The sequence below is a fragment of the Bombyx mori genome, chromosome 27 (assembly GCF_030269925.1).
Source record: "Bombyx mori chromosome 27, ASM3026992v2".
NCBI lineage: Eukaryota > Metazoa > Arthropoda > Insecta > Lepidoptera > Bombycidae > Bombyx > Bombyx mori.
In genome coordinates, this window is record NC_085133.1 from 10,071,671 (window position 1) to 10,085,183 (window position 13,513).

The 13,513-nt window shown below is 37.0% G+C and overlaps 1 protein-coding gene across 7 annotated transcripts in view; it reads right to left on the reverse strand.

Moving 5' to 3' along the window:
• Nucleotides 1–13,513, reverse strand: part of LOC101744319 (plasma membrane calcium-transporting ATPase 2) — a 194,151-nt gene that overhangs the window by 139,513 nt on the left and 41,125 nt on the right. For all 7 annotated transcript variants that reach the window (XM_062676659.1, XM_062676646.1, XM_062676649.1 and 4 more), the window contains one exon: nucleotides 8,574–9,034. The gene's annotated coding sequence lies outside the window, so the exon portion shown is untranslated. The remainder of the gene's footprint in view (nucleotides 1–8,573; nucleotides 9,035–13,513) is intronic.

Consider the following 13,513-nt stretch of genomic DNA (forward strand, 5'->3'; position numbering starts at 1 on the left):
CCAAACCGAAAGAGATTAAGCGTTAAAGAAATAAAAAAAAAACGTAGCATAAAAAAAGCGTACTCTTTAAATACAAGCTTCGAATTACTTTCTATGGGTTTTACTAAAAACTTTAGAACGAATAAATAAATGACACTTTAGTATTATTTTTTAATGAAAGTTTCCTTCTTTTACTGCCTTATTTTGCACTGTTGTCTCGAGGCGCACAATCCAACTTTTTCCTTTATACCTACTCATAAAACTTGATGCTGAAGTGTAGCGGGAATGTGTAGGTATTATTGAGATAAGGCGTTCAGAAATTTGAACTAGTGTATTGTTTCTTGTAATTTATTTTGCTTTTTAAAATAGCGAATCGAACACCAGTTTCTAAACAATGTTTAATTTTTTTTTTTAATTGTTTAGATGTGTGGACGAGCTCACAGCCCACCTGGTGTTAAGTGGTTACTGGAGCCCATAGACATCTACAACGTAAATGCGCCACACACCTTGAGATATAGTTCTAAGGTCTCAGTATAGTCACAACGGCTGCCCCACCCTTCAAACCGAAACGCATTACTGCTTCACGGCAGAAATAGACGGGGCAGTGGTATCTACCCGTGTGGACTCACAAGAGGTCCTACCACCAGTAATTACGCAAATTATAATTTTGCGGGTTTGATTTTTATTGCACGATGTTATTCCTTCACCGTGGAAGTCAATCGTGAACATTTGCTGAGTACGTATTTCATTAGAAAAATTTGTACCCGCCAACGGGATTCGAACACCGGTGCATCGCTCGATACGAATGCACCGGACGTCTTATCCTTTAGGCCACGACGACTTCAAATTTGTATGATATCTGTTAAAAATAGTTCTCATGATGAGTTTCAGGCAATAGACATCTATTGCTGGATCAAAGCGGCTAGAACAGAACTTATTCAATTGAATCGGATTTTCAAACACTATTTTTGATAAAACGTATATTGATTTATATTTTAGATAATTATATAAACCTAATCATTTTAATATCTTTTCAATACTAAATCATTAAGTTTAATAATCGTAATCAATCTATTTTGACCCCGAATGACGACACGTGTAATGAGTTGCCTTTAGCTTCATTTATAGTTTGCGCGGTAATTTTGACATTTAAGAGCTGTCATGTTTCTTTTTGTACTAGCATATTGGGGGATTTTTGGCGGGAACGCGGGGAGTGAACTTGTGTGATTTGTTTTATTTTGTCTATTTATTGTTTCTTCAGATTTAAATGCGTAATAATGGTGGTTTATTAAATGTTTAGTGTCTGCGAAAGTGCACAAATGTGGGAAAATGAAACACAAGCCGCTGGATAACTTCTCGGGATCCTCTAAAATGTCCACTGAAAAAGTCTCTTTATATATAAAAGATTAGGCTGTATGGTAAGACACCTTTGCCTTTCCAGTTGAAAAAATAAAACTACGACTACTAGGATATTGGCAGCGAAGACATTCCTGACCTTGTCATAACAATTGCTAGTGGAGGCTCAGTGACTTCGAAATTACGCAGTACATTGTATTGTTTCCCCCATTCTCCTCAACTGAGAGTTCGCCTTGAAACGAACACTGTACAAACATGACTATCTTTACTTCAGTGTCACGCTATTATAATAAGTAGATGATTTATTTTGTACACGTTATGCATCAAAACGTTATCTCATTTAAATACTTTTAAACATTTGATTAGGTACTTACAATGACATCATTACTGTGATTTTATCAAAAACTTAATTCGCCGAGGAATGTTACATAACTTCATCACGTTTTATTTATATGACACACACTTTCCTCACTTTCCTACCTACACTTGCCTACACTTTCTTTGCTGTACGCTTAACAAATAAATTAGACTTAAATAATATTAAATAAAATTAGACTTAAATAAAAATAAATTACGCACTACGAATTACAAATCGATTTAGGATTTGACAAAACCATCGAAATTTATTTAAAAATAACTTCTCACAATTATTTTGAATTGAACAATTGTCAAAACAGCTTAATTAATTATTTTTTTAAATCAAATAATCTTGTAATAATCTAAGGACGAATAAAACAATGAAGTCGATAGAGGTGATTTACTGATCCGTATCGAAACAGGTATCGAGCAGCCCAAGGCGAATCGTTGATAGAAAACAGTGAAACCCTAATGTATACGAAAATACACGATAAAAGACTTGTGATTATTTCATTGTCCGAATCAAACGGTCGTTTTGTGGACTGGCAACACGACGGGGTGAACGCAATGTAATTTCGGTACAATTCAAATTACACATTCGTTAGTCAAAACAAAATTCGAACGGATAAAACGCGGGAAATTGATATTGATTGATGTGTTGAATCCATTAAAACAGGAGCGAGTTTCCAGTTCAATTTTGATGATACAATCTGTCATTTGTGAAGCGCACAAAAGCTTTCAGAGTTGGAGGGCATAAACTCAATGAATGATTTTTGTAGATGTTAATACTGAGCTTGTTATGTGTTCTATAATTAATAATTGCATCATAGAAAAAGATTTTTCATATATCTGAATCGGTTTAGGTGTAATTCGTTAAACTTTTTTTATTATCTTATACCTTTAAACGAGCAATTCTTGTATATTAATATATATATGTATATAATCTGAATCTCGGAAACGGCTCCAATGATTTTCATAAAATTTAGTATACAGGGGATTTCGGGGGCGATAAATCGATCTAGCTACGATTTATTTTCAGAAAATGTTCAAAAATTATTCGTGTTTTCAATAATCAACTCTTCCCGACATCTATTGGCGAATAATAATACTATTTTTCTTAATTGAGGGCAACTAACCGCTTTAAAGACACAACAAGATGGCGTTATCAAAAAAAAAACCTAGCCATCGCCTAGTCATCGCCTAGTTTTATTAATATGATAGATGGGATAATAATCAAATTTGAAATTTGATAACCAATAATCATGACCGTTTGTCCAACGAAAACAGTGACGTAGGGGAGAGTGGGGGAATTGAGAACGGCGGGTAATTGGGAGCACCTAGGGAAGTACTACTTCCCCTTATACCTACTAGATCATCCCGATATTTTTCAACGCATACTTCCAGCGCCCTTCAGTTCGTAGGCAATAGTGAGAGTGAAAGGCTGCACGCATGCTGTCACGATAAATCAAACAATTTTTATTACGTTTATGATGTAATTTTTGTCATGTGTTACAATTCATGTTACTATAATATTTTTGAGTTCAAAAATTATATATTTTATATATTATATGAAATATATAATTAGCTGGGGATACCTATCAGCGACGCACTCCACCGGGCTGCAGGGCGGGATCGATGGAGACAGTTGGTTGACGAAATCGGACGGAGTCACGATTCTCAGCAGTGAGGGACCGATCGAAGAGAGAGAGAGAGAGACATAATTATATATATTCGTAGCGTTTGATATTGTAAAATAAAATTAATGGAACACGAATTAAAAAGCGTAACGTATTCCACCTCGTTTACAGCAATTGTCTACCTGAAATCGATTACTAATTGTGTGATTGGTAAATTATCTAAATCCGATTTCCAAGCCTGATATTATACACTTTGCATGCGTACGTCCTAGATCTGATAAGTCCGTTCCTACAGTGGCTAATAAGTATTGACAATGTCGGCGGGACTAGAGCTGAATGAAAGCCATTATTTTAACTTCGGAGGACGTTAAGTACAAATAAATAACAGTTTAAAAAATCTAAAAAAACAGGTACGCTTTTCTATAAAGCGTATTTTTTTAGATTTTTTAGAAAATCCAACTAAAAAATCGAAAGTAAATTTTAATAAATTTGAATTAAAAATAGTGTAAGCAAAATGATTTTATTGTGAAAAAGCGTGTGGTGCTTTTCGGGATATTATCAAAATAACCCTTCTACTCGTATCTGTTACCATGCACACCGCGCTTTTTTTACAACAAAATATTTTTTTCTTACACAATTTTTAATTCAAATTTATAAAAAAAAAATTCAATTTTTTAGTTGGATTTTCTATAAAAGCGTATTTATAAAGTTTTTTTTAAACTATTATTATTTTACATATTTTAGTTTAATTTAAATTTTTCCAAATCTTTTTTTTAAAGATTGAATTGTCATAGGTCCTAAATAAGTATACCAAATTTCGAGTTAATCCGACGTTTTGAAGGGGGTCAAAATCATGTTCAAAGATTCCGTTACATACCAACATACATACGTCTGAAGTTAATGAAAGCGTATTAAAAATAAAAAGATATAATCATACTTTATGGTATTTATCTTTTACGCTAACGTTCAATAAAACTGTTAAAAAAAATGTTTGTGTGGACGAGCTTAAGGCCTGCCTGGTGCTAAATTACCGGAACCAATTCAATTCCACATTGAGGCATGTGTCTCTCAGTCTCAGTTTTACAGTACCTGCTGCCCTATCCTTCAAGCCGGAATCGATTACTGCTTCACGGCAGAAATAGGCAGATAGTGGTCCTACCCGTGTGGAGTCACAAGACCACCTACCTACCTACCGTCCTACACAAATTATAATTTTGCGGGTTTTTACTACACGATGTTATTTCTTCCCCATGGAATTCAATCGTGAACGAATTAAGTACGTATTTCATTAGAAATATTCAACAGAAGGTTTCTGTCATAGTTACATCGACAGAACATTTGTGGATCGCGGGTAGTTTCATGAAGTCGATGTTGCGATAGTCAGAGCGGAGCTCGGCTGGACTTCAATAGCTCTATTTATGAATCTATACAGACTAGTGGTCCCGCAGTAATCGAAATTCGACTATAATTAATTGCAATTGTAAGTTTGTACACTATTATGATTGTATTTTATACTAAGACTACACTATAAAAAATATTAACAAAGACAAAAAATATTTAATCTATTCTCAATTTGACAACAGACGCCAAGAACAAAAGTTTGACAATAAATAGTATGCATGCGTGTGTACGTCAAATACTTGGTATGTAGTGTGTGTAATGTTTTCTTTATTGATTTAATGTATGTTTTATGCATTATTTAAAAAAAATATTCTCTACATTCTTTATAAGTGTGGAAAATTTCATACTCCTCCGTCCGCGCAATTTTCGTAAAAAGGGATACAAAGTTTTTGCTTTACGTATTAATATATAGATAACGAAGTTACGTAAAACACGCCGAGTAGTGTGTTGCCATAAACAATAAATTATTGATCATTATCATAAGAATGTATTAATCCGATTTATAAAAAAATCGATTTAGTGATAAAACTAAAGCAAATTACCTTACAATCTTTGACGCAAGTTACGTTTTGACGCACCTTTATAGTACACAATTTGATAATGATAATAATGTCGCATAGTTTTTATCGCGAATCCTAACCATTTCGATAGGCCGAATTCGATTAATGCAACGCTGTTTAAATCATTCGCCAATAATTCTTTCACTGTGCAGAACATACCTTAACCTCAAGTTATGGGATTTTGGAACTATTACACAGAACGATATTAGCGATGTGGAGTTGTATTGAAATATGAACGCTACAACACATTTTAATGTACCCACCCGCTCTTAAAAATGAAAACATCTAGTCTTCTATTGCTTTAGTATTAGTATGATCGAAATTCGTCCATGGTTATCGCAACCTTAAGATTTAGACTAATCTTCTTTTTTCCCTACCTATGCTGATAGCCTTGAGATGCTATTTCAGCTTCTCCTTGACGTGTGGGTGAGTTCACGGGGCTCTAACCGGGAGTGTTGCTAAGGAGGACCGGATCGGAAACGCGACCCACTGAGAAGATCCGGTGAGAAACTCAGTGGGCTGTGACTATGGGTTAATTCACTCGTCGAGCCCTTCGTCGTAAGCGACGGGTTCGACGAGGATGTTTGACCGGTGCTTGTGGTACCTAAGAACACCGTTAGTGGATCGGGAGGAACCGTAATGACGTGCTTAGGGCGACGTCGACAAAGACTAATCTAACTCACTTTTTTTTCCCACACTTATAGAGAATACAGAGGAGTGCACAATGCTAATATTATTTTTAATTTATGTATAAAACATACATTAAATCAATAAAAAAACATTACACACACTACCATATATTTGACACACACCCATACATATAATTATACTCTTGTTTATTGTCAAATGTCAAACTTTTGTTAATGTTTAAAGTCGGTGGTCAAATTCCGAATATGTAGATTAATATTATTTGTCTTTAATGTTATTTATCTATAGTGTATGTTTTGGCGAAATCTGTGACTATATTATAGAAATATAATAGTATTTGACAATAGAACCATCATAATGTTTAAACATACAATTTCAAATAACATTATAGTCGAGTTTCGACTACTGCGGGACCACTAGTAATTTGAAATTTACTATCACTACTATAATGAATAATTCAATACACAAACGCTTTGTTAATTATTTTCGATAACACAATTACTACGAGTTTAATGTACTACTTTTGGCGGCATTCAAATTCAGTTTGGCGGCCCGCGCCCGGCCGGCTCCGTGACGTCATTGAGTGCGCGCGCAACATGACCGCATCGATCGGTGCCGCCATCTCGCAGCGCTGCAGCAAAATAACGTCTTCAACTGGCAGAACACAAATCACTCCGCTAAGTCGCTTTAAGCGCTGGATTGCGAACGCTGAGATCCAGCGGCGGGAAGAAGTACGTTGTCATTTATTGAAATGACAACCCTCTTTTGTTTTTTTCAATTCAGAACGAAATTTGAATAGTATTCATTCAGTCTACTTTTACAAGTAAAATACAAAATGTAATGATATTAATTTATATTTTAAAACCGAACTAACTTATTCACTTGTTCGTTGTACTATAATTTAAAATTTTGATCTTTCATTATTGAATGTAATATAGGTAATATGAATAATGTATGTTTGTGTAATAATGTATGTAAGACATATTATTATGTTTCAAAATAATAAAAATTGAAATTTCAGAAGACTACACTGAGTGGAAATTTTCTTTAGTTAGGTACACCTAAAATGAGCCTAACAGTTCGCTTAAGACCTAGCACTTAAATTATTGGTTATGCCGTAGACCAATAAGAAAATAGGCAAAGAATTCAGCAAGTGAAAAACATTTTTTTTTTAAATGTTGATCTCATGTTTTAAATCTTCCAATATTGTTTAAATTTCATTTATCTGCTAATATTAGTTAAGAACTACATTTGGGTCAAGATTAAATACGGACTTTTGCGAGGCAGACCGCAAGCCTGTGCTCCATCTGTCCAAATCAGACTCCAGGATGGCGTCCCCAACAAAACGTCTGATATTTCGAAAGATATGGTGCAATAATCACGCATGGCCGTTATCTACATCACTCCACTCCACGTCAGTTCGGCCCCCCGCCACTGACATTGCCAAAGCCACCTCACTTCGCCAGACGGCATCTTACGATCGGACCCGTACATGGTTCTTGTTCACGGTTGAGAGGTCCTATTGGAAGTCGCATTCTGCGTCGTCAGCCGTCGGATCGGGTTTGATCTCGACCAGTTTGATTAGTGCGAGTTTTTTAACGTGCTCGATAGCGTTTTTTTTTTTTTTTTTTTTTTTTTTCCTACCTAAGCTGATAGCCCTAGCGGCTATTTCAGCGTAACCTAACTTTAGTAGGTGAGCTCACGGGGCTCAAACCTGACGATGTTGCTAACACGAACCCTAGCAAGAGTCGTGCTTCGCAGAATCTACCACCGGATCGGAAACGCGACCCACTGAGAAGATCCGGCGAGAAACTCAGTGGGCTGTGTCTGAGAGTTAATTTACTCGTCGAGCCCTTCGTCGCAAGCGACGGGTTCGACGAGAACGGTGACCGGTGCTTGAAGTATCTAAAAGCACCGTTAGTGGATCAGGAGGATCCGAGATGACGTGTGCTCGATAGCGTAAAAGTTAGCTCATATTTGTATGAAAGGGGGATCTTTGCCTACGTTTGCTGCTAGGGGCGCTGTTCCAACTGCATACAAAATGGAGCTAACTTTTACGCTATCGAGAACGTTAGAAAACTCGCACAAAGCAAGCTGATGTTGAACGATGCGAGCCGCAAGAAGATACTTCCAACAAATAGCCCACTTCCTCCACCAACGTCAAACTGTCCTGGAGCGATTCGTATTTGTCCAAAAAGATCCAGTAGGACCGCTTACAATTTCAATAGGATCACATATTTTATAGTGCTTTTTGACAGCAATGTGGCCGTGTAATTAGCAGAAGTCGTCGTGGCTTAAATGATAAGACGTCCGGGGCAATCGTGTTGAGCGATGCACCGGTGTTCGAATCCCAGGCGGATACAAATTTTTCTAATGAAATACGTATTCAACAAATGCTCACGATTGACTTCCACGGTGAAGGAATAACATCGTGTAATAAAAATCAAATCCGCAAAATGATAATTTGCGTAATTACTGGTGGTAGGACCTCTTCTGCCGTGAAGCAGTAATGCGTTTCGGTTTGAAGGGCGGGGCAGCCGTTGTAGCTATATTTGAGACCTTAGAACTTATATCTCATAGTCTCTTCTGTAAGTAGCAACGGTAACCAATGGGTAGTTAAGTAGGAATTACTTACCTGTAGAGTGTCGTCAGACCAGCACCGTGAGCTTCCCTGCTTCCCGTCCGATGCGCCTGCACGGCCTCCGCTGCATCACCCTCGTCGAGCACACCCCGGCGCACGCACACACCGTCCCCACCGCCTTCCTTTATATTTATTTCCTATATATATCCTAAACTAAACCTACAAGCACGGACGCGGGCGCAACTATACTTTCAGACACATTACGAAAAAAAAAAGAAGTATTAAGGCAAGTTCATACGAGCACCGTCCACTTGGATAGTTAGGCGATAGTCTACACTCGGGCCTAGGCGTTTCGAATTTGCTTTATCTGTTCCCGTGCTATTATCTACATTCGTGTATTATGTAGGTTCTAATACGTGACGGAGCACGCGCCGTAAGCCCGTCTCGCTCCATATAAGGCGTTTTATAGGAAGTTTCGATTTTGTCGGTCTCTTTCACTCGGACGGCACGTTAACCTGGAACAAGAGAGCGGTTGATTAGTGCAGTCTGGATTTAAAACTAGGCCAGACAAAGTCGGATAATGTACAGAGTGAGGTTCCGTAGTCGATTTTAAGTTAAAAATTGAAGTCAGTAAAAAGTGTTAGTGGATTTCTTATAGCGATTATTATTATTTATTAAACAAATCTTTTCAATGGAACCTTGAAAGCATTCTTTAGTTCTATTAGCTTGAGCATTTGAGAATGTTTGTCTACTAAAATCGGACGAAATGAACGAAAAATGGAGGAAAAATTATTTGGACAATGTAATCGTATTGTCTCAAAAAGCCTTATTATTTCATTGAAGGTACAATTATTATTACAATCCATTACTTTTGCGATTTCACTGAATCTCTTTACAGCGATCATAGATACGGTTCATAGATAGCACCATCTTTCTAATTCGATACATTTTACATTATCAGTTTAGTTGTGATCACGTTTGTGATATCCGTAGACATAACGGACGAAAGCAGAATTTTCAAAGAAATTTCAAAATTTACTGGTGGTAGGACCTCTTGTGAGTGTGCGCGGGTAGGTACCACCACCCTGCCTATTTCTGCGGTGAAGCAGTAATGCGTTTCGGTTTGAAGGGTAGGGCAGCCGTTGTAACTATACTGAGATCTTAAATCAAATCAAATCAAAAAATTTTTTATTCAACTGAAATGAAAGTACATACTTGTAGAACGTCAAAAGAACTACCGCCAATTCAGAAGAACTAGCCTCCGTCCTGAGAAGAATTGGCAAGAACCTCAGCGGGCATGTCTTTTTTCTTTTTTTAAATATAAAGCTATTTTTTTTTTATATAACATTTTTTTTAAATATGATCTTTTTACAATTAGTATTATAACGTAACAATTACTACAATATTGAAATTCCCGGAGCGAGCAACAACTTAAAACTTATATCTCAAGGTGGGTGGCGCATTTACGTTGTAGATGTCTATGGGCTCCAGTGACCACTTAACACCAGGTTGGCTGTGAGCTCGTCCACCCCTCTAAGCAATAAAAAAAAAGTTTCAACTTCACATTTTCCCACGGAACCCAAATAAAGCGTCGAAAGAGTTGTAATTAACTGCATGAAAAAATATGTGAACAAAATTTTAATTAGGGCGCTCTCGTCTGCGTTGTGATTGAGTCGTTAATTTTGCGAGAGCGCTATTACATTCCCGAGACGGGTGCTGCTCTTCAAATGGTGATCCAACTATTGTAATAACGACAATGGAGTAAGATGAAGAAGGATGCTGCACTTCGCGTACTTCGTTTGTGGGACGACGGAATGGACTTGTCTTTGTATTTTTTTATTATTATTAACAACTTTACAAATAATTATTAAATTTTATGACATAAAACATTATTGACAACTTGTATTATTAACAACAAATCATCTGCGGATTTTGCGTTTGAATTGCAAAAGTAGGACAGTCGTTACACAATAAAATTAAGGCTTCGACATTTGTTTGCCTCATACCTAAATCGAAGTTTCGTATTTCCTTTTTTCATCCTCCAAAACTGGATTGATTAGGGAGCTTTTTTTTTTAAAAAAAACATCTTTTGGAAAACTTTTGTTACGTCTGCATATTTCACTTTAGTTTTGTTTACTTATGTGTTGGCCGGCAATTTGAGAGCTATTAGGCGCTTTAGAGAGCTATTCAGTATGATAACGGTTAATTTATGATAACAATAAATATGTTGTTTAGAAACAAACAAAAAAATACACGCCTAAATACCAAATCGAACAGGACAGGATATGAAAGTCAAGTTATAAAAATGCTGTTCTGACATCGGTCCTTGATATGAGTTAATCCATAGACACAGCGCACTGAGTTTCCCGCCGGATCTTCTCAGTGGGTCGCGTGTCTGATCGTGGTAGATTCTGCGAAGCACTGCTCTTGCTAGGGCTAGTGTTAGCATCGTCACCAGGCTAGAGGCCCCGTGAGCTCACCTACTCATTAAGTAACGCTGGCCTAGCCATCTAAGTGTAACCGGCAAAGGTAGGAAAAATAAATTGGTGAAAATTACCTTCATAAATTCTATTACATGCAATCAAACAACATCAAGCTAGCAACGTAGTATGTCCTTCTTCAAAAATGAGGTTGGTAAGAGAGTGTTAACTATGAATGTGGAAGGATATAGAGGAAGAGGTAGACCTAAGAAGAAATGGACGGATTTTGTGAAAGACTATATGTGGAAGAGGGAAGTGAGCGAAGAAATAGTATATGATAGAGGAGTATGGAAGGAGAAAACATGTTACGCCGACCCCAGGTGACTGTGAGAAGGGCAGGAGAATGATGATCTCCTTCTTCATCATATCCTTCCTTCCTGTCCTTCTTAATGATATGGACTCTTTTGTATATCATCAAAAACTGGTGCCGTTATCCTGTGAGGAAACGAGGGAGAAGCGTCTTCTCTTGATTGACGTAAAGAGTAAAACCAGAGTCATGGTCAAATATTTTACGGCAGGGATATCGAAATCGTGCTTCGGCTGTCTTAAGGTAATGATAATGATAATGATGATGATATTGACAATAATAATGATGATGATATTGACGATGATAATGATGATGATATTGACAATGATAATGATGATAATATTTGACAGATAGTAATGATAGTTTTCGCGAGATAAGCCAGTTCCTCGATGAATTTGGCTCATTGCATAGAAACGGACCACAAGGATTATTACAAACTCATTAAACTTATAAACAAAGTTCATAAACATGGCTGCATAACGCGATTCGGAAAGAGCGAATATAATAAAGAGTTTTAAGTTCAATTATGAGAAAAATTGTATTGAGATTTTGTCATTGGAGTATTTTCTAGAAACTATTGGTTTTTGTCAATTTAAGGTTTAAGATCAGGAAGTTTATACGAAAAAAATGCAAAGAAAGCAAATTTCGTTTTCCGTAAAAACTAGCTTAGCGCCATCTCTTATTTATCATTAGAAAACTAATTCAACGCGATGTAAAACCGTCCATCGTTGTTGCATGGCGAACGTCATACATATTACGGATGTGAGGCCGCCATCGTATCGGTATCGACAGTAACTATACGGCATCTAGTATGTCAAGCAGGAAAATGTAACGATTCTTTTTTTGTTTATTGCTTAGATGGGTGGACGAGCCCACGTGGTGCTAAGTTTTTACTGGAGCCCATAGATATCTACAACGTAAATGCGCCACCCATCTTGAGATATAAGTTCTTAGGTCTCAGTATAGTTACAACGGCTGCCCCACCCTTCAAACCGAAACGCATTACTGCTTCACGGCAGAAATAGGCAGGGCGGTGTACCTACCCGTGCGGATTCACAAGAGGTCCTACCACCAGTAAAATTCGTAATGTAAATGTATCGAGTGGTCGATACGAAAACGGATCATTACATTAAACAGTAGTACTCGATAGCCAGCCTTCGAGATTTACGTCACCGTATGTCAAAACAATTTTCGTGTTCTCGATTATGAGTATGAGTTTCGAGTTTCGAGAACTTGACCATTCGATCGCGAAACGAAAGTAAGGAAATTGATTTGTGCTGCTGAAATTATTTCTTTTTACGGACGGTAGGGGCGCTGTTTAAATTCTCTATAGCGATACGCATACTTTTGTCGATAGTCATTCGTGTTCGCCCCAACGGTGCGTAAAAAATATTATGTCGCGTCATTTTTCGACTTCTGAGTTTCTCGCCGGATCTTCTCAGTGGGTCGCGTTTCCGATCCGGTGGTAGATTCTGCGAAGCACTGCTCTTGCTAGGGTCAGTGTTAGCAACTCTCCGGTTTGAGCCCCGCGAGCTCACCTACAAACGTTAGGGCGAAGCTGAAATAGCCTCTCAAGGCTATCAGCATAAGTAGGAAAAAAAAAAGCGTTGTTTCAGTGAGTTATTCGACGGTATGTAGCAGCTACTATATTATAAGAGTTTGTTGGAAGCCCGATCGTTTCATAGAATATCTGCAAAAGATTTTTAGGAAGCATAAAGCGGGAAAATAAGAAGCTATGTATTCCATTACAGCGCCATCTATTATCGAGAAGCAGATTTAAAATCATGAACTGTGATCTGAAATCCAGTTATTTAGTGAATCAACAAATTAATACAAACAAAAATAATAATTTAATAATATTATTATTTTTTATCGCATCTATGTCTGTTTTCGTTTGATATATTCGTTGAGTAACGAAAAATTTATCGGCCATTGTTATTCAGACGGGCTGTACTCACTCCGACACAGAACAGTCAGTCGCGTCATTGAAAAGCAGCCAAGATGGACCAGTAAAACGAAATAAACCAAACAAACGTATTGCAGAATGTTATCTGCGACTGACAAAATAAAAGAGACAGAACACAATTACTAACTTGTAATTCATTTGGTGGGTAATCAAAATTGCGAACATTTTAACGCAAACAAATTTAATTAAATGTAGGAATATTTGCATGTTTGATTCTTAAGCTATCATTTAACTTTTCTAT